At 49.9% G+C, this 20,101-nt stretch overlaps 1 protein-coding gene and 1 long non-coding RNA gene across 3 annotated transcripts in view; both read right to left on the bottom strand.

Moving 5' to 3' along the window:
- The window catches only part of ITPKB (inositol-trisphosphate 3-kinase B), a 69,242-nt gene that overhangs the window by 34,354 nt on the left and 14,787 nt on the right, over positions 1–20,101 (bottom strand). The window lies entirely within an intron of this gene.
- Positions 8,638–14,369, bottom strand: LOC136014764 (uncharacterized). Of its 2 annotated transcripts, none has more exons than XR_010612859.1 (3): positions 14,307–14,369; positions 8,837–9,014; positions 8,638–8,745 (listed from the first exon to the last, which is right to left on the bottom strand). It is a non-coding gene; the product is annotated as an uncharacterized LOC136014764 (long non-coding RNA). The 2 variants fall into 2 exon arrangements; XR_010612860.1 differs by lacking the exon at positions 14,307–14,369 and adding an exon at positions 10,852–11,005.

Below are 20,101 nucleotides of genomic sequence, written 5' to 3'. Positions count from 1 at the left end.
TGATGGTCATTTTCTGCTATTAGAACAATAAATCCATTCGACAGTCAGCCAAAATGCCAGAGACAAAGAATGTGAGCTTAGGGATAACAGGAAAAACAGAAAGGTGTTATTAGACCAAAGTATTTTTCACCAATATTTAGAGTCAGTTTTGAGCCCAGCACTGACCAGTCACAAAACCTGTTACCTCTGAACCTATTCCAGACTACCCCTGCAACTATTGCACTTAGGCTGGGGCTTTCTCCCTCTGCACAGAGCTTTGCAAGCTCCAAAACACTGGGAAATTCATCTGAAGCACTTGCAGAAGGTAGCAAATGCAGACTGTGCCCTTTCCAAGAGGAAGGCAGGGTAGGAGGTTCAAGGGCAGCAAGAGAGGAGCATGAGGTGCTGACTCAGCAGTCTGCAGGGCTGGCACTGTCCCGAGTCTGCACTTTGCTCACTGAAAAACACTTTTCATTGATGCCATTATTACTGCTTCCTCATTGGTGTTCCTTCTCTTACTTCACTTCCCTCTTTGGTGGGCTTAGTGGATGTTTTCCAACGGAGAACATTCTCCCAATAACCTTGGACCTACATGTGTGGAAAATGCAAGGTAAACTGGCCAGGTGAGCAGATCTTCGATGACTCTGCTGCTCTTAAAGCAGAACCCCTATTGCTGGCTGCAAAGGTGCCTCCGGAGCAGGCTGCGGACAGCAGACAGGATCCAACACTTGTGATCTTCTTGCTCACCAATGGGACATTTCCAGCCCCTATACTGGGGCTGCCTGTGTACAGGAAAAAACCTCTGCCCCTATTTTATTCCCGGTAAAAGAACAGACATGGAGGCGTTTGGCTAGAAAAGTGTTAATAATCCCATTTCCCGTCGATCTGGGGGCCTCATCTCGATCCTCTGCTCCAGAGTCCCTTAACATGCCCTCATGTTGCAACACGCCGCAGCTGCCTGGCGGGACCCAGCAAAAGCCAATTCCAGTGCTCCCACTCGACGCCTCGCTCCCTACGGAAACGAGCTGTCAGGGTTGTGTGGCTGGGGTGACAGCTTCCAGTTGTGCTGCACTCCCAGCGTGCAGCCCATTCTCAGCGGATGGGCAGGATCCTCACAGCAGGTACTTTCCCCAGGTCCAGCAGGCAAGCTGTTTTGCTCTGATCCCACCAGCTGATTTTGGCACCTAGCTCTGGAGGTCAGCATGTGCTCTCAGGAACGGGGGAAGACAAGCTGGCACAGCTCAGTGCTATCAAGCTGCTCCTTTACTCCAAGCATTCCCAGCTCATGCTCAGAGACACAAAGGTGCCAGGCTGAAACCCTGCCAGACCAGCGGAACACTCACAAGACACAAAGAGCAATGGTCCCTCTTCCCATAGAAGAGGGCGGTTTTCCAGGACCAACAGTTGGTACAGAGCTTTCCAAACCTGGGTGCATCCTGTCCCCAGCAGCCAAACGCCTGTGCCACATACTCCAGCTGCCACCCCAGCCCTGCACTGTGCATACAGCAGTCCTGGTTTCTAATACCATTGCCTGCCTTGAATAACCATGAAGTACCATGCACAAGAGTTTACAGGTAACCAGGCTACCTGAAAACACACCTCTAAAACCCACAGACCAAACCTAGTGCTAGGAGCCCACAATAGACACATGCTTTGTGGAAGATCTCCCTGCTCTCAGCAGAAACTCAACTGCAGAAGTGAGACTGAAGGGCAGGAGGAGGGCATGAGCCCCGCTGCCCTGGCAGTGGCACCGAGAGCATGACACGGACAGGCAGCCTCACTGAGCACGTGGCTTACCCCAGAGCTCATCTTGAAGAGGAGGACGTAGAGCAAAAGCTGTCACAGGACACATCCCTGAAGAGATTCTTGACACAGGACTAGGCTGGACCACCACAAGCCATCACTGCTTTCTGAATTCACGGCCAGGCAGTGATGTGTACTCACATTTGTACCGCAGCAGGCTGGAAACGGAAAGCCATGGTGATGACCCAGCTGAAGGGAAAGGAGGAATCAGCCTGACGCGTTGTGACTTCCGCTCAGCCCTCTTGACTCCCGCAGTCAGTCAAGTGGCACTGTTTGTTGATGTAACAGGGCCTGACTCAGTGGGAACAAACCCCAGGGGAAAGGTCCTGCTGAAATATTTGTTCCTATTATTTACTCTGTGGTTTAATCAGACATCTCTGCAGAAAAAGCCAGCAAGTACCTCCCCTCGCAAATTACTGCAAATGAGGTCATGGGTCCCTGATTCATTTACAGAGAGCTCCAGAGGAACCAAAACACTGCAGCAGAAGAAAGTGTACCCACATCTTCTGCATCCCAGGACTGCCACCACCTAAAGCACGCATTTTAAGTGCCTGAGCCTGAAAAAGCCGGTTTGTTTCCTTTCCCTGGGACACGCTTGCTCCAGCTGAGGATGGCAAACAAGGAGACATAAGAACATGAGTTTTTGCTGCAGCTGCATTAAAAGTCAGGTGGTGATGAAGTGCGTACCCACGCCACATGCATCATCAAGATTTACAATCAAACACAAAGCTCTGACAAGGAAATGTTAAGATTTGGCTTCATCCTTCCAGTCTGATGCAAAGCTTCCTTTGAACTTTAAGCTGTTCTTTTCACTGCTGAGCATTAACATCTGCTATTTCTATGAGATCCAGAGGAAACTTCGCAAGAGCAATCTAGCAGACAGCCATTTAGCACAACTACATTTCTAAACTACAGGGCAACCATATTAAATTAAGCTCCTTTCAACACACACGCACACAGAGAAGAAGAACAGGAAAGGCAGACGCCCCATCAACCTCTTTAGTTTGAGATGAGTGTTTCATGTGAGTGACATCTCAAACAGCAGCAGGTAAAGCGCCTTAGCCCCTGGACTGCTTCAAGTCCACCATGACTTAGAAAAAGCAATGCAAAACCACCCACCCTCAAATCGATCATGAGCAAGAAAAAAGTCCCTGGCTCGCTTGGAAAGCCCTCATCTCCCTATTCCCAATGCCTCACTGCTCCCCAGCCAGTTTGCTGGGGCCAGGGTCTGGCAACAAAAGATGTTTGCAAGGAGAGTGGTTCGGTTGACAGCTGAGCTATCAGCAGGTAAACGCACAGAAAAGAAGTTACAGCTCCCCAGAGAAGTAGCTCTTGAATGCTATTCCCCCCTGACAGGTTCCCTGTACTGCACAGCTTCCCTGAGGCTTGTCTTTCATTTGTTTATCAGATACTGGGAGTTTACATACCATGGAATTGTCTGCGAGAACGGTAACTACAGGAGCATTAAAGCCTTTGCACAAGGTTTTTCAGAGGCACACAAGTGTGTCTCTCCGCAGTTAACTGCACAGTTAGTAACTCCAGAAGGTTACGTACCTATGCAGTACCTTTAGACTGCAACGTTTGGCCATCAAGTGTTCACTGATCCTCTGTGGGATATGGGACATGAACAAGCAGGTACCTACAGGAGCCCAAAACACACCCCCAGCCCCTGGGTGCAGGGGAGGGCACGTGATGGTGTCTGTGAGCCATTCTCAAGTGCTGCAGCCCACACCGAAGGATGGAAGGAGGCAATCCTGATCTGCAAGGCGGCTGCTGATCCCTGCTCTCTGCTCTGCCCTCATTTTGCTCTGGGAGAGCAGCCCACACGCAGGAATCCCTTACAGCTGGCACAGAGACCCTGGACCTAAGGAACGGAGATGTGCAGCAGGGCCACACATACAGCGTGACCCAGTGGCAGAGTTCTGATCTGTGTTTCTGGGCGGTGCCCCACAAGAAGCCGGGAGGATGTTGTAAAGTCCTTGTCACCTGGCAAGCCTCTTCCCAACCTGATCTCATTAATCAATCCCTCTCAGAGACAAGCAGTAATTTCCATGGTATGCTGCCAAACTCCCTCCTCCACTCCATGCGGTGCTTTACATACCTCAGCACCTGTGCCTGGATCAACAGGCAGAGCTTCTGCCTTTTGCTCTTTGCTCTCCTCCACTACTAAATCCTGTATTTCACACCCCACACACTCAGACTTGTAAGTGCAAGCAACAAACTTCTCATTTTCTGGAACAGGTTGCTCCGGGAAGCTGTGGCTGCCCCATCCCTGGCAGTGTTCAAGGCCAGGTTGGACGGGGCTTGGAACAACCTGGTCTAGTGGAAGGTGTCCCTGCCCATGGCAGGGGGTTGGAACTGGGTGAGCTTTCAGGTCCCTTTCAACACAAAGCAGTCTGGGATTCTATGATTTTTAGCTTTGTTCATTCCTTCTGCAGCATTTCTCCCAATACACACTCATTGAAGCTGAGGTCCCTAGTGCATCACCAGAGACACTCCACTTCATAGGCTACATGCCATCCCTCCCAGGAAGTCACTCCTGTTTTCCTAGAAGATGTGGCAAGCATTTGACCCCTTTGCTTTCTTGTTACTTCTGAAGAAATGACTGCATTCAGTGTTTGTCAATCCCAGATCCCCCTGATGATGTGGGATGTCTGTGCCTCCATCCCTGTTGGAACAGTCACACACCACCACTGAGGGCCACAAGTCAGTGGGCTCTGTTACCACTGAGTCAAAGGGCAGGCACAGTCCTTCTCAGTGAGTGGTGGCACCAGCTTGTGAAATGTGGCAGGGTGTTTCTGACGGGCTGTTCTGCAGGTACGGACACCAAGCACTCAGGGGCTAAGAATGGAGCTAAGACACTGCAAGCACTTCACTGCGTGGCCATGGCATGCTAAACAGGCAGTGCAAGGCACCAGGAAAGCAGGGCAACAGTGGGCTCGTGTGCTCCAGCATAGGGTGGTGAGGGATGAAGGAAAAGGGATGTGAGGAAGAGGAGGAGGAGGGAAGGAAGAGCAGCCCTTGCCAGCTGGGCCCATCTCCCCTCCCACCTTCCAGTGAATGCCCTCGAACAGCCACTTCTTTTGTACTTCCCCACCTGCTTCACTCCAAAGAGCCTTTCCCTTGCAAAACAGCTCTTACTGCAGTGGCTCAGTGAATCTGAGCTGCCATCAGGAACGAAAATCTCTCTGCAGCTCAACCCAGTAAAACCTAAATTGCAGGGTGATGGGGCTGTGGGATGCCCTTCTGAGGATGCAAGCAGGTTAGGCAAAAAAACAAATCTAAAGTCTAGCAGCAGCCCACAGACACACCACAGCTCCCATTCAGAGACTGCACAAATATTGCTGTTCATGATGGATGGCCTTTTTATCATGAGAGTAAGTCAAATCAAGCAAATTACTTTGCTTCTTTATTCATGAAAGCATTCTCTCCACCTGTTAATAGCCAGTGGCCCACGATTTGCCTGACACAAGGAATGAGCATCCTCAAGTACCTCTCATTTCCCGGGAGTGTAGGCACTTGGCACCCCTGAAAGGAGACCTCAGCCCTTCCCCTGCTCTGCAGCACTCAAGCAGTTATTCTACCTAAACTTTTCCTTTCCTCAGTCTCTGTCACAGAGAATCAGCCATGCCACAACTTTTCCAAGCACCTTTTACACTTCCCAGTCCACCCCAACAAACCCTACCTGCAACAGGAATTCCCACAACAGCCCATCATTGCTGGCTTGCCTCGGGCCCTTCTGCATTGCAATCCCACTGGGAAGAGGCTCTTCTCTCTGCTGCCAGCAGTCCAAGACGTGACACGCTCTGGGAGCAGCGGTGCCTGAAAAACTAGGTGCTCTTCTGCCTCATGTTTCGCTCCTTAGGCTCTGACAACAGGTCTCGGCTGTGCCCAGGAGCCTTTATAATTCGCAGGTGGCAATTCCTTAAGTTACAGGCAGTTTTCCCAGAGGTTTCCCGGATCTTCTGTGCAAGGCTATTGCCATCAATCAACTGGATTGCTTAGTCACCTCTGTTTGTCCAGTCAGTGCCAAAGCAGACCTGCTATTTCACAGCATGTACTGTACAAAGGAGCCAGTTCCTGTAAATTAGATGCACCACCACAAACTGAATCACATATTGTTTTCTACATCGACTTGTTTTCTGCTGGACTGGAAGAAACAAACTTTACAGTCATAAATAAGACAAAGAACAAAAATGAGTTACGGAGTCATGTTAAAAGCTGCCTGATGGAGGGCCATGTGTGCCTGGGAAACTGCAGTGCGAGTCAAAAGGTTGAGGCGTGAGTCTAGAGGCGCTCTGAACAGTGATCCAGGCACTGGATACACTCACTGAAGACAGTGTTTTCCCCTCAGGGTCACTACACTGGACCGTGGAGGGCTGAGACCCTTCAGGACATGTTTATGAGCATAAAGCAGCATCCTAATCAGTAGCTGCTCTTCAGCCCTGCCTATTTCCAAACAGGCTACAAAACAGAGGTATCCAAAGTAAATGGGTGCTGAGCTCTCCACCAAGCCTTCCTCATTTCTGAAGTGGAGCACACTTCAGTTGCCCAACAGAGATTCTGTCAAGGATGCCTGGGATGTGAGTATTCCCACAGAACTGACAAGTCAATATTTGCTATCCCCAGTTGGGGGGCTGCATCCCACAACTCCCAGCAAAGTGCTCCTGTGCCTGCCCCAAACACTCACCAAGCGCTCACAAGTGCTGAGAGAGGCTGGTGGGTCCCATTTAAACAAAAGGACAGAGAGGCCCAAATCAGCCAGGAGATGCTGGGAAGCTCTACTTTCATACCCCCACACATCCCCCCACCTCTATTCTCTGCTCCTCCCCAGGAGCTCCCAAAAAGTAGGGCAGCATGTTCAGTACTTGCAGTCATGGTGGGGCCATATCCACCTCCTCTGGACAAATTACGTCAATCTCTTTTCTAATGGAAAGGTTTGTGCTTCAGTTCTCCTTACCATATTGATTATAAAAATCTTTGACTTCTGTGATGTACAAGTAAGAAACATTTGAAAACCTGGAAGGCCTGTGGCAGGGGAGTAGAAATAATCAGGAAAGTCTGTGTAGTAATGCTGCGATAGTGTTTAAAGTAAACAGGAATCGAGGCCTGTTTGTGGTACATCCTGTACAACAAAAAGAGATTAAAAGATCATCTATTACCACCAAGTCTTACGCTATAAATGCTATAATCTAATAGAACCTTCTGCATTTCAGGGGCAAGGAAACTGCCCAGGTCCTGACAGACACAAGTCACCTCTGATGACCGCAGGCAGAAATTGCTGCACCACGAAATTGCTTCCACCAAAGGACAGGAGTTTCATAAACAGGCTGCAGAGCCCTCAGGAGCCTACCCACGAAATGAGCACTGCCAGTGGCCCTCTGGATTTTGTGCTCAGAGTTAATGGCACTGATGTGCTAAGGAGAAAGGACAGTTAAGGAAAATTACAGAAGGGAAAAGAACAATAAGGATTAGCACAATGCTCAGGAAAACATCCAAATCCAGGGAAGCAGTGCTAAGTCCCTGGTAGCAGCAACCACACTCAACAGCCAAGACCCACCTGCCCCCGGGGCAGTTGTCCTCTCTGGCATCAGAGGTGGGACAGGGAGATACCTATGGCTTCTGGTGATGGTGCAGCACGTAATGCTGGGCCAGACCAGATCCATAGAATCATGGAATGGTTTGGACTGGAAGAGACCTTAAAGCCCAACCAGTTCCAAGCCCCTGCCACAGGCAGGGACACCTTCCATTAGACAAGGCTGCTCCAAGCCCCGTCCAACCTGGCCTTGAACACTGCCAGGGATGGGGCAGCCACAGCTTCTCTTGGCACCTTCTGCCAGGGCCTCAGCACCCTCACAGGGAACAATTTCTTCCTAATGTCTAATGTAAATCTCCCCTCTGTCAGTTTAAAGCCATTCCCCTTTGTCCTGCCTATGTGCCTGCTATACGGAAAGGAGAGGGCAGTTGCTCACTGTGCAGGATGTCCCCTGCTAATGGAGGTACTGCAGGTCCCAGCCTAACAGCCAGAGCTTCCCCAGAGGGGTCCCTGCATCCCTATGCAGCCAGCACTCTGGCCTTCTCCAGGCTGCACTGAACCTGTCTGCAGAGCGGGGTGACCCATCTGAAGCAAAGGGATGATGCAGGACACAGTGCTTAGCTCTACTCCAGGGTCTGTAATGAATGGCACCCACTGACCCATGAGCAGCCATCTTAATGAGTGGGCTTTTGTGTCAGGTTTTGCTAGCAAGAGCCACAGAGGTGCACGTTTAAAGACTTACAGCTCTTTGTCACTCCCCCACCCCATAAACAGCTTGCTTCTATTCTGACCTCAACTATTAGAGCAACTGGGGGTGCTGGTCATTTCTGTGAAACCAAAAGCAAAAGTAACCTTCACACTGGGCCAAATCCTGAAGGATTTTTTTTTTGTTTGCTTGGGGTTTTTTAACAGTCCTCTTCTGCAAAAAACTTCACTTAAATTTCAGTGAGAGCTTTGCTTTCCAGTAAGGATGGAGGAAAAAGTGGAAGATTTGGAACTGGGTCCATGCAGTGTAAACACTAATGCAGGCACTCTGGATACATGGGTAGGAAGCACTCACACCGCAGAGCAGGAGCTGATAGGGGGGATGTCATTTCTTGTCACTCAGATACAAGAGCTTCTGTCCCTGTGCACCCTCTGCAGCACAGCACACAGGACATGTAAAATCCTTCTCAACTCCTGTGTGCCATTCATGTTGGTGAGCTACTCCTGCCACCACCTAGGGCTGCAGCACACTGGAGTAGCTGTGTGGTGACAGCAACACCATGCCGAGAAACACACAGCTCATCTTCTGTAACAGACGTGAGGTTTATTGGTTTTGCATGTGTGTGTCTGGCTGCACGCTCCTGCTCCTCCTCAAGTCACAATTAACCTTGCAAGGGCTCTTCCACCTGCACATTACCGAACCTCAGGCCAGCTGAAAGGGGCTGCAAGAGAAATGCAAATTCAAAGAGGAAACCTGCCTGCCCCAGTTTGAGGGCTGCAGAGAGATGTTTTTATCGGCGCTAACCTACTCACCTTGGCAAGCTGCCATCAGAAGAAGGAAGCACACTGCTTCTCTCTTCTTGCATGAGAGGTTAAGGACTCCCCTCAGCATGAGGCAGTGCATCCCTGCGGTCACACACCCCTGCAACGTCTGCTTTTATGTCCGACTTCACCTAATCTGCTCCTTCAGAGGTTACTTTTGGAGGCGATCCTTGAAAGAGAAGACTCAGCACTAGCCAAATTATACACTGTTGTCATTCGTAGAGCTAATCGTTGCAAGGAGCTGTAACAGACCCTCGACTGAAAGATGACACTCCTGCAGGATTAGAAATGCTCCTTGTCCCCGGAGCAGAGAGCAGGGCTGCCTGTCCCAGTAGCAAGCAGCCAGGCGGAGACAACCCCTATTGTCCTGCACTGGCTGTGCACAGGCAGTGGAGCCTGGCTGGGAGCTGGCAGGGCTCCCAGCCTGATGGGATGCTGACTGGAGCCAGTCCCTTCAGTTGGAGGAGAAAATCCCAGTGCAGGAGGAGTGGGGAATTTCTGTGATAATCCTGGCACAGCCAGAGCCCACCTGGGAGGAACAGCTTTTGCTGGACCAAGGAAGCAAAAGACAACCCTTGCCACAGAGAAGATGCTGAGGGTAGGGAGCACATCCCTTCCCATGGGGCCATGCAGCCCAGTGGCACACAGCATGGAGCAGCATCCAAAAGGGCTGCCTGGACTACCCACATCAAGAGAAAAACGGTAAGGAAAACCAGTGAGTACAGTATTGGAAAGCAGGCAGTGCAGTCCCAGTAAAACCCTTCCCTGGAAAATAATGAGGCATGTTGGTCCCCAAGACTCCTTGGGGGTGCAAGTTGGCTGTGCCACTTGCTACCTCCCTCAGCTCCCTGTTCTGGTGCCAGTGCATCAGCTTCACCCTTAGGAATGTCTCCTGCATCAACGCATACCCACCACCCAGCTCTACCCGCAAATCTTGCTTTTTCCAGGCCAACAACATGAAGCATGCAGGCCTGTGGATGGGAAGCTGGGGCACAGTTCCAGCATCTCAACTGCGCAGCTCCCATATGAGGGCATATGATGGACTAACTACTTCCTGAAAACCCTCCTGATGTGCCTCCAACTCATCCCATGCAACACTTTGAGACCTTCCGGGCAGCTAGGTTCAACTGAGTTTCTTTGAAGACTTCATAGCAATCTCTAGGTCAGCTAGTGAAGCCCCAGCACAGTTTCCCTCCTCATATAGAGTGGGATTAAAGTCCCAGTGCTCAGAGGGCAACACACAGCCATACACAAGGCACCTGAGGGCCCAGGACCAGTGCTGCTCAGTCTGAGCGATGCCCACATAGTATGCAGAAATCCAGGGAATCCTACAGTTCTAAATACACCTTTAAAGACCTTGCCATAGCAGTGTTTGATGTAACTGGAGCAGGTACAGACGCTCGAGAGCAGAAATAGATGGATTAAAAATTTCAAACACATGTAAGAGAAGTGGACAGCCAGCATGAACTTCCAAAGGGAATGGTCCCCTGAGCCATCACACTGAACCACTTCTGACAGGGGTCTGAGATCTCTCAGCAGCACTGAGTGTGGCTGCTGTGTGGCTACCCATATGGGGTCCCTACAGCTATCGTCACTCACCCTTATGACCCACCACCAACTCTACTGTGTCAGACCAGCTGTGCTGCATTCACTCTTTGGAAGCTGAACTACTCAGTGGCAGCCTCTGGATGCTGAAGAACACACCTGAGCCAGGAGGGTGTGCAAGTATCAGCCCTGCCAGAACAACAGGCACCAGTTACTCCGCTGCCATATGCTTAAAAACTTTTTCATTTGGATATGCCATCCAGGAGAGGCAATTTAGGACAGCACACACATGATCTCTCCCATTTAAACTCTTCCTTGGAGATACAACCACAGTTCAGGTTATATATAACAATTACTGGGTCTCCTTCACTCCTCCTTGCTTAAGCAAATACAACCTAAAAACACCTACTGAAGAAAGTGTACCTTCTCCCCCTCCCTAGACAAAAAGCCCAGCTCCATACCTTAAGCCAAATAGCCTTGTTTTTCCGTGTTTCTCTTCATTCTCTGTCACAACAAAGCATCACAAGCAGCACTGCCCCTCTAACTAAAACTGCAGGAAAAGGGTGGGGTATTCTAACATAGCTGTGTGTTATTTATGTCACCGGTTGAGATTGCAGCCTGATCCTCATCTGCTGTAAACCTGAGAGCTGAGCTGAAGCTAAGGCAGCTCAGGGACTTCACACCAGGGGAAGCGTTTGCCCCCCAAGCAGTGCAGGATGCTCAGAGATGCTCTGCTGATAGCAGCCATGGCTACAAGCCTTGCACAGCTAGTGCTGGAGCTCACACCAACTGTGGGGGAAAAACACAGCTTTTGGGGTCCTGCTCCTGCGGTGCCTGACACTGCCACGGGGCTAGTGCTAGTCTGTGTGACGCACCTCATCGTTTCTGATGTAAGGTCTAATGAGTTACAAACCCAAGGCTTTCACCTTCTCAGGTGCTGTATTTAATAGAAAACTGGGCAAATGCTCTTACTGGGAGTTTAGGCTACGAGAGCAGTACAGCTTATGTGGCCCAGATCAGAGCGAATGCCATTCGGTGTGTTTGCTCTGAGCCATGCTCCTGTTTCCCAGGAAGATGAAGCAGCACAGGAGTTGCCTTCTCATTTTGACTACAGCTTTCCATCCCTGCAGAAAGCTGCTGGCCCTTGCCATGGGCCACACAGTGCTTCTGCAGTCCCCTCCCCATCGGCAGAGCACAGAGAGGAGCCTCAGTGCAAAGACAGTCCAAGCCATCGGCCATGGAGGCTGTTGTGCAACGCTGCCCACACCATGCAGAAATCCCATCCTGTTCCTTCCACATCATCACCTCATGACTGCTGCTGAAACCCCACATGTGGCTGCATTCTCTCAGCCTGCAGAGCTGAGCGCAGGCGGCTTGGATGGACCCACATCCCCTTCTCCCCTTGGTGCGAATGGGCTCAGAGGAGCCTGCAGCAGAGTTCCTTTCCCAGCGTGGCTCTGCACAGAGCCAACAAGTAATCTCTTCTCCAAGACTGTGTGCACATCCTGGCAATTTCATCATGCAAACTGTATGTCTTATTACCGGACAGGGTAAGTAGAAAGGAAGGAATGGAAGAGTTTTCGCAATGATCTTATAGATTTCACTTGAAGCCCATTAGTTTGCAGGCCTAACACATACAAACTTGGTGTACCTCCTGACCTCAGTGCTCCTTACCAGGACCTTTTCACTGATCCCCTCTGAGCAGCATAAAGAATTTAGTGTGAATTTACCCTATAGCTCCTGTGAGACAACACGTTTCAACAGCTAACATGAATATGGAAATCCAGGGACAGCTACCTCTGTGCTGCTCCTGCGAGGGCTGCCAGCAACTGCTCTCAAGATGGCCTATAGAAACCCTTGTCTTTTGAGACTCCAGGACACAGAAGCAAATGAAATCATAGAGAAGGTGGAAGGGAGATCTTACAAAATTAATTGCACAAAAATAAGGTTTTCTAACCCACCTGCTGCCTGAGAATGAACTCTACACCCTATTAATATTAGTTTGACAAATACACGTCTTTTCTTGACTTGTAAGAGAAAGAGCTTCCCTGGGAAACCATCCAGGGGGCATAAATATTGAGAATATGTGACTTGGGGATCCAAGCTTTTCTAAGTGCTTTTGCAGGCAGAGGAAATGCGCAGCATGAGAATGAACAGCCTGCAGTAAAGGGCTAAGTGAAAGAGGGGTTCAGTTGCGACTAATCAAACCCGAGCACTAAAAGCCCAACGACACCCTCACTAGATGAAAAATCTGTTCACTCCCCCAGTGGAGACTGTTGAACAAGCTCAGGTAGCACCAGAGGCTCACTATCTCCATAAGCAAACTGCCACTTCTTGGTGCAGAGATAAACGTTCACAGCGTTTCCTACAAGTAACCATGGGCCCTAGCTACAGTTAAACTGTGCACATCCTCTCGCTGCCCATCCTCTGGGGACACCTTCTGCCAAGGACACCCCTGTGCAAGTTAATTGCACAGAGAGTTTTGAAGATGAGATGAGGGACCTGCAGACCTAATTTTGGAGATGAGGACAAGGTCAGGTACTAGGACAGGGAAGGAGGGCAGGGCTGCAGGGAGCCGGCTGGGGCAGCCAGAGGACACCTCCAATGCAGGTGGGCTCCAAATCCGTGCCCTGCTCAGACCATCCACACCAGCCTAATCCACATGAGGGATTCCATGAAGTAACAGCGTGTGCCTGGGTTTCTCTTGGCACGTCTCATGGGTGTCCCTGCAGAGATGCAGTGTTACTCACTCCTAACCAGTTCTCTCACCAGGGCAGACAAATTGTCTCTCCTTCAGGACAAGGTGGCATGGGGCAAATGGCACCAGCAGGAACTGGGTACCTTTTTTCCCTGTCACACTGGTACCACCCAGTGTGAAACAAAGCAAAGTGACCCCCACACCTCTGGTGGAGGCTGAAGGCAGCCTACAGAGCTCAGCTAAAACCAGGTGGGGGTCTGGATTAACCCTGCAGCCTCTTCATAGTGAAGCAGGGAGCGATGGGGTCAGCAGCAGCACCTCCTGCAACAGCAGTACATCTCCTTGGTCTTCCTTGAGACTCCTAGGAATGATTTATGATTCAAACAGCAAAGACCTGAGGAACTACAGACTACTTCAGCATCATGACCCAATTTTTCCAGGTCTGAGGGGCAGAGGGCTTCTGCACAGAAGCTAAGAGACAGGAACATCCCAGACAGGTACATGCTGGTGTTTAGATGCGCACTTAACGTGCACAAACCCTGCACCTAGCATACATCTCCAGCATGCACATGCATGGAGGAGACACGAATGCACCCGGCTAAATAACATGAGATGGTTTGTATTCATTTACTGTAACATTTTTTCCTCAGGATTGCAATTCATCTCACCTATTTTTAGCCATGTTCCGTGTAGATGACTGCATCTATGCTAGTTAAATTCTTTTACAGTCACAGCGCTGCTCAGCCTCGGCAACTCTCATGCTGTGCAGGCAGGTCACATACTCTGTGCTCTGCAGGGGCCTGTTTCTCCCCACAAAGGGAGGCTGGCTGTGATCTAGCTATTTGCCACAAACCCTACCCAGACATCATTAAGTGCTTTTAAACTCTTGTGCGACCTCTCCTCACTTTACCCTGCCTCGCCATGTCAGCCTTCCGCGACGCTTTTTTTCACTACCTGCAACTTTTCACATAACTTTTCCCTTCAGTTTCCTCCTTTTCCATCCCCTGATCAGCTTTTACACTCGGCTTCTCCGCGACTTCCCATTCTGCCTCCACCCCACAGCATCCACCTCTCCTCCCGCTCTGCCCCTGCCATCACCACCGAGCGCAGGCTCCACCAGCCTCCGGCCCAGCGCTGCCCGTGCCGGTGCCCCACCTCGGGACACCCACTCACTGGGTCCCTCCGCGTCCCCACACCCGCGTCCCCTCGCAGGCTCACCGCACGCAGCCGCACGCCGCCATCCCGTCTCTGCCCGGCCTCCTCCGGGCGCTGCTGCTCCGCTCTGCGCAGAGCGGGAAGCCGCAAGGACGCCTGCGATTTACACGTGGCTAAAGCAGATTCCCAGATGGCTTCGCAGCTTCCCTTGTATTCTCTTTAGCCTTCCTGGCCCCCGCGGTCATTTCCCTTTTCCACCTGCCTTTCCCCTTCGCTCCCTTCCTGTCCGTCTTACCCCTGCTCTCCCACGCCGCGCCGCTCCCTCCCCACGGCCGCCCCATCGCGCACCCCTGCAGCCCCTTGCGCTCCCCGCACTCACGGCATCGCCTCCGCTTTGCAGTTTGCACCGGCCTTTGCCCGGCTGCAGCGCGAAGTGTCGCAAGCGGAGGGCAGCTGAAAAGACAATCAGCGAAAAGCTGGGGAGCGCCTGCAGCTAAACCTGACAAAACCCCGGAGAAAAGTGCTCTACTTCCAGCTGGGGCATGTGACGGGATCGAAAACCCTTTGTATGCCTCTGTGGGAACAACGAGAGGGGAAAAAAGTTAAGTGGTGACATGATGAGGCAGCAAAGAGGCAAAACGGGGGACTAAGGGGAGGAAAGAGAAAGAGGAAAAGAAGAAAACAGGAAACCCCAGGTAGATTCTTAGAGGCATTTCACATGCTTTTTTTAAAAGCTGCACTTCCTTTGAGTTATCTGTGCTGGAGATATTTTCAACCCAGCTCCGCTTCCCTTGAAAGATTAATCTGGCATTCATTCAATTCTCAGATGAGCTTGCAAAACATGAAAAGAAGCTGCAAGTGTCACTAATGTGTAGGACCAGCCTCAATTCTGAGATGGAGAACTGTGCATCTTCCTTCCTGGGGGTGTCTCTTACCCTCTGCCTCCCTCCTCACCTGCCCTGACCTCCCCATGCCTCCACTAAGAGCAAACTTATTTTCCTTCCAAATGGCATGGTAGGCACCCTACGCAGGATCCTGATGATGTTGAGAGATTAATCTGAATCCAAGGACACCAAAGGGAAAGATGTCTGCTTCACCCCTTGCACATTGTGTACATCATCCAAAAGAAGTGCTCTGCTTTCAGACACAGCAGTGGCAGACCTGAGCCCCCTTGGCATGAACAACAGCCCTGCTCTAGGGACAGAAACTGCAGTAATTTCACAATTGATGACTGCACTTTCACAAAATGCACTCAAACCACTTTTTCCATTGATCTGACGACTCTGGTTACTCAAAGAGCTCCTCAGCTACTTCCTGTTCTGCTGGAGAGCTCAGCCACTCTGCTAAGCAGCACAGAAAGGAACCCAATTCTAACTTTATTTTGAGGTCATCACAAATAGCTGTGGTGGATGGCTCCTGTTTTTGTTCCAAAAGCCTATTTATAAGCTCACTCCCACTGGAGGGCATGGCAATCTGACCTGCGCTGCTCCCTGAGATGCTGGTTCAGCACAGTTGCTGAGCTGAGCCTATGCACCTCTGCTGACATGGTCCTCAACTCTCAGCACCAGTGAGCACAAGACAGGGGAGATTCCTTGTTTGTGCCACATTTTGTTGCTAGTCTGTCCATGCTGTGCTTCGCAAAGGATTCCTCATGGAGCCAGCTGGGAGGGGGATTTTGCAATGTGGGCAGCTCTCCATGGTCCGGCCATATATAAACAATGCACTAACCCAGCCCATATGTGTGTTTCGTGTTATTCTTACCCTGGATCAGATTTATCTCTCATGCAAGCCCACCAGACTCTATGGAGCTTCACCAGAGTCGATTTAGCCCAGTCTCATTCCAGTCTTGCAACTGAGGTGAAGCAATGTTCTAGAGCATCCATTCTTCTCCATAAAAATGAGAGGGAAGCGCTGTTTGCTGGCCCTGATTCCTGCAGTAGCAAAAGAAGACAGCAAGGGACCAGCAGACAGCAGCAAATAAAACACTTTCCAGTGAGATCAGCTGGAACCTCTGCTGCAAAATCAGCCACTGAATCTACACCTGGAGTCTCTCTTGCTTGTCCAAAACCCACAGGATTTTTCTGAGATTAGTGGTGAAATCTGTGGCTAATCATTACCCAGGATGAAAAATAAGTTGTCTTTTAGGGGTTTAAAAGGATTAGCAGGTATTTTCCAAAGTATTTTATCTTTGGAGAATTTATTCCCCAACATTCTAAGCTGTGTTGCTTTAGAGACATTAAGTGCCATCACTTTGTTAGTGTTTCCTGAGCCAAAGCTTGTTTCTCAAATCCCCATTCTGTTCAATAAACACTGACACCAAATAATAACATTCACTATGTGTGTTGTAACCATGTGTTATGTTACAGCTGGCCACGCTGTCTAAACTGACTTACAATTTAATTCCCAAGTAAGTAACTTAATTGCATAGTGTATGGAAAATGTTGCTGTTATTATGCAAGCCTCTGTTTTTTGACAATAGCCAGTAAAGCTGTCTTCCTCCCTTAATTTTATATCCTGGAACTATTTGGTTTGTTACACCAACAGTAGTTCTAGCTGGTTTTCCAAAGGCAGCCGCTCTCCAGAAGACCATCTGCATGTTGTATACAATCTTTGCCCTCCTGGTGTGATTTCCACAAAGTTAACCCTGCAGATGGAGCACCTGGGAAAAGTGCACAGCCCACCAACGGGAAGAGGGATGCACCCAACATCCATGCCTTTGCTTTAGGGATGAATTCCCTTTAAACATGGCATAGCTCTAAGGACAGAGTAAAAAGAAGAATCATAGAATCACAGAATAGTTAGGGTTGGACCCTAAGATCATCTTACCTCCTTCCCCCTGGAGAAGCAACGACACATACCTAGCAGCTGGAAAGAAGCAAAGTGAATGCTGCAGCGTCTTAATTCAAGAGGCAAGCTGGAGAACGTGTCAGCATATCCAACGAGATTATAACTGGAATCCAAATACCCTTAGAGCTGCTAGAGAAAACCTGGAGTCATGTCACACAACATCTCTGCACCATTCAATGACAAGGGGACGTAGGACAGTTCAACAACCCTGCCTGGTATTTTCTGAGCACTGTCAGAGCCTAAGAATCACGGAATCCCAGACTGGTTTGGGTTGGAAGGGACCTTAAAGCTCATCCAGTTCCAACCCCCTGCCACAGTGGAAGGTGTCCCTTCCACTAGACCAGGTTGTTCCAAGCCCTGTGCAACCTGGCCTTGAATGGTGCCAGGGATGGGGCAGCCACAGCTTCTCTGGGCACCGTGTGCCAGTGCCTCAGCACCATCATAGTAAAGAATTTCTTCCTAATGTCTCATCTCAATCTCCCCTCTATCAGTTTAAAGCCATTCCCCCTTGTCCTGCCACTACATACCCATAGATCATCGTCCAAATGCAATTGTTTAGTTGGAAAGGCAATGGAACATCTCCCTTATGAGGAGAGGCTGAGGGAGCTGGGTCTCTTTAGCTTGGAGAAGAGGAGACTGAGGGGTGACCTCATCAGTGTTTACAAATATGTAAAGGGTGGGTGTCAGGATGATGGAGCTAGGCTTTTTTCAGTGATATCCAGTGATAGGACAAGGGGCAATGGGTGTAAACTGGAGCATAGGAGGTTCCATGTGAACATCAGGAAAAACCTTTCTACTGTGAGTGACAGAGCACTGGAACAGGTTGCCCAGGGGGGTTGTGGAGTCTCCTACTTTGGAGATATTCAAGACCTGCCTGGACAAGTTCCTGTGTGATGTACCCCAGGTTACCCTGCTCTTGCAGGGGGGTTGGACTAGATGATCTTTTGAGGTCCCTTCCAACCCTTGGGATTCTGTGTGATTCTGTGTGAATCTGCACTGAAGCACTGGCTCTGCGCTGCCTCCCCACTATAAGTTTAACATCCTTAGAGCTGTTTTCCCATCTCCTGGCAGCTGCCTGAGTTGTAAATCTCTGAATCACCTTTCTCTGTAGAAAAGTGATTATTTTTCAGACAAAAAAAAATGGACAGGGAAATGGTGTGAGCCTCTATGTACTGTTTGTATAGTCCCTGTTCACTGATAACCACTTACATCTCTATCTGTGCCTCTACCTCCAGATTTTCCCTGGGAGCTGCGCTTGGATTTCAGCAGAGATGTGACAGTCGGATGCCACCTGCCATCGCAGGCCTCATGTACAAACAGGAAGGCTGATTTCACTTTGGTCCTGTACGGGCTTTTTTGTTTTGGCTGGGGCAGGGAGGGAGAGCTGGTGTTCTCCGTGTGTTACATGCTCTGCCCTTCTGGCCTTTCTTTCCATTCAGTTCATTTCTCAGCTGGGAGAAGCAGCTACTTCAAGAGTCCATTTGCCCACTCCTGCAGCTTTAGTGTGAGCTCTGCCTTGTTCTCACAGCCACCAGCCCTTGCCATCAGGTGGCTGAGACTTGAAGCTTTCATCTTTAGAAAGAAAGTACATTTACAGCCTTCTGGCTTGCAGAGAAAAGACTGAAAAGTTGTGCTGAGTGCAAGTTAAAGGCATAAAACTAGGAAAACAATCAAATAGATGCAACACTTCCAAATAAACACTGAGACATTTGGTGGTTTTTAAAGGCAATCTCCATTGTTTTGGGGAGAGCTTGAGTTGGCAGCGTTTTAACAGTAAAGTGCGTGGTTAAGGGAGCTGCAGAGCTGGTACACGCACCATGGCCTCTATTCCTTGTCTCGCTGCAGGCATTAATCAGCCCCATTGCAGGGGGACCCAGAGCTTACCCAAAGTGGCAGAGCCCTCACAGCTCCCATTGATGCCAGGGCCAGCAGGGAGCATGGCCAGCTCCTCACCTCTACATCCCTCCATGTTAAAAGCATCCATATCATGTCCATCCCATAAGATCTTCGGTAACACTGAAATTACAGCAGGCCTGAAAAATACTTACAAACCTTCCTGTTGCTATACCTCCCATATGAAGACAGGCTAAGAAAGTTGGGGCTGTTCAACCTGGAGAAGAGAAGGCTGCGTGGAGACCTCATAGCAGCCTTCCAGTATCTGAAGTGGGGCTTATAAAAATGCTGGGGAGGGACTCTTCATTAGGGACTGTAGTGATAGGACAAGGGGTAACGGGTTAAAACTTAAACAGGGGAAGTTTAGATTGGATATAAGGAGGAAGTTCTTTCCTGTTAGGGTGGTGAGGCACTGGAATGGGTTGCCCAGGGAAGCTGTGAATGCTCCATCCCTGGTGGTGTTCAAGGCCAGGTTGGACAGAGCCTTGAGTGACATGGTTTAGTGTGAGGTGTCCCTGCCCATGGCAGGGGGGCTGGAACTGGATGATCTTAAGGTCCTTTCCAACCCTAACTATTCTATGATTGTATGATTCTATTGCAGGTAAACGTCAGGGTCTTCTCATAAATGGAAGATGTCTTTCCTATGACCCCTGACCAAGAGGGACTGCTGCTACAAAGTCTGTGATCCCACACCATGGATCTTTTTTCTCCTCCTTTTGTGCCCGAACCCTCCCAAGGCACACAGGAAAGGGGCTCAGAAGACACTCAAGGTAAATCTCAGCAAAGAAGGCTCTTCTCCAGACACCAAGGGATGCACTTCCCCTGAGGGAATGGCACAACCATGCAGAAAAGAGTGGGAACTGGGGAAGAGTGAACTTAACAACATCATCATACAGCAAACGTGTGTGTTCCTTCCCCTCTGCCTGGGGAAACTCTGCAGCACGTTTTGGCTACAGCAAAGTAATTACCGGCTGTTTGCTCATTTCCCTTTAATGAATCAGTTGACTAAGAGCAGTGTGAGTGTGGAGGGAGTGAAAGTCTGCACACTCCGGCTTCTCTGAAGGTTTCTAGATCAGATTGCAGGGCCCCAGGAGTTTGGGTTATTTTTCTAACTTAGG

The sequence above is a fragment of the Lathamus discolor genome, chromosome 5 (genome assembly GCF_037157495.1).
Source record: "Lathamus discolor isolate bLatDis1 chromosome 5, bLatDis1.hap1, whole genome shotgun sequence".
Lineage (NCBI taxonomy): Eukaryota > Metazoa > Chordata > Aves > Psittaciformes > Psittacidae > Lathamus > Lathamus discolor.
The sequence above is the reverse complement of the archived record's forward strand: the minus strand, read 5'-3'. Positions and strand labels throughout refer to the sequence as shown.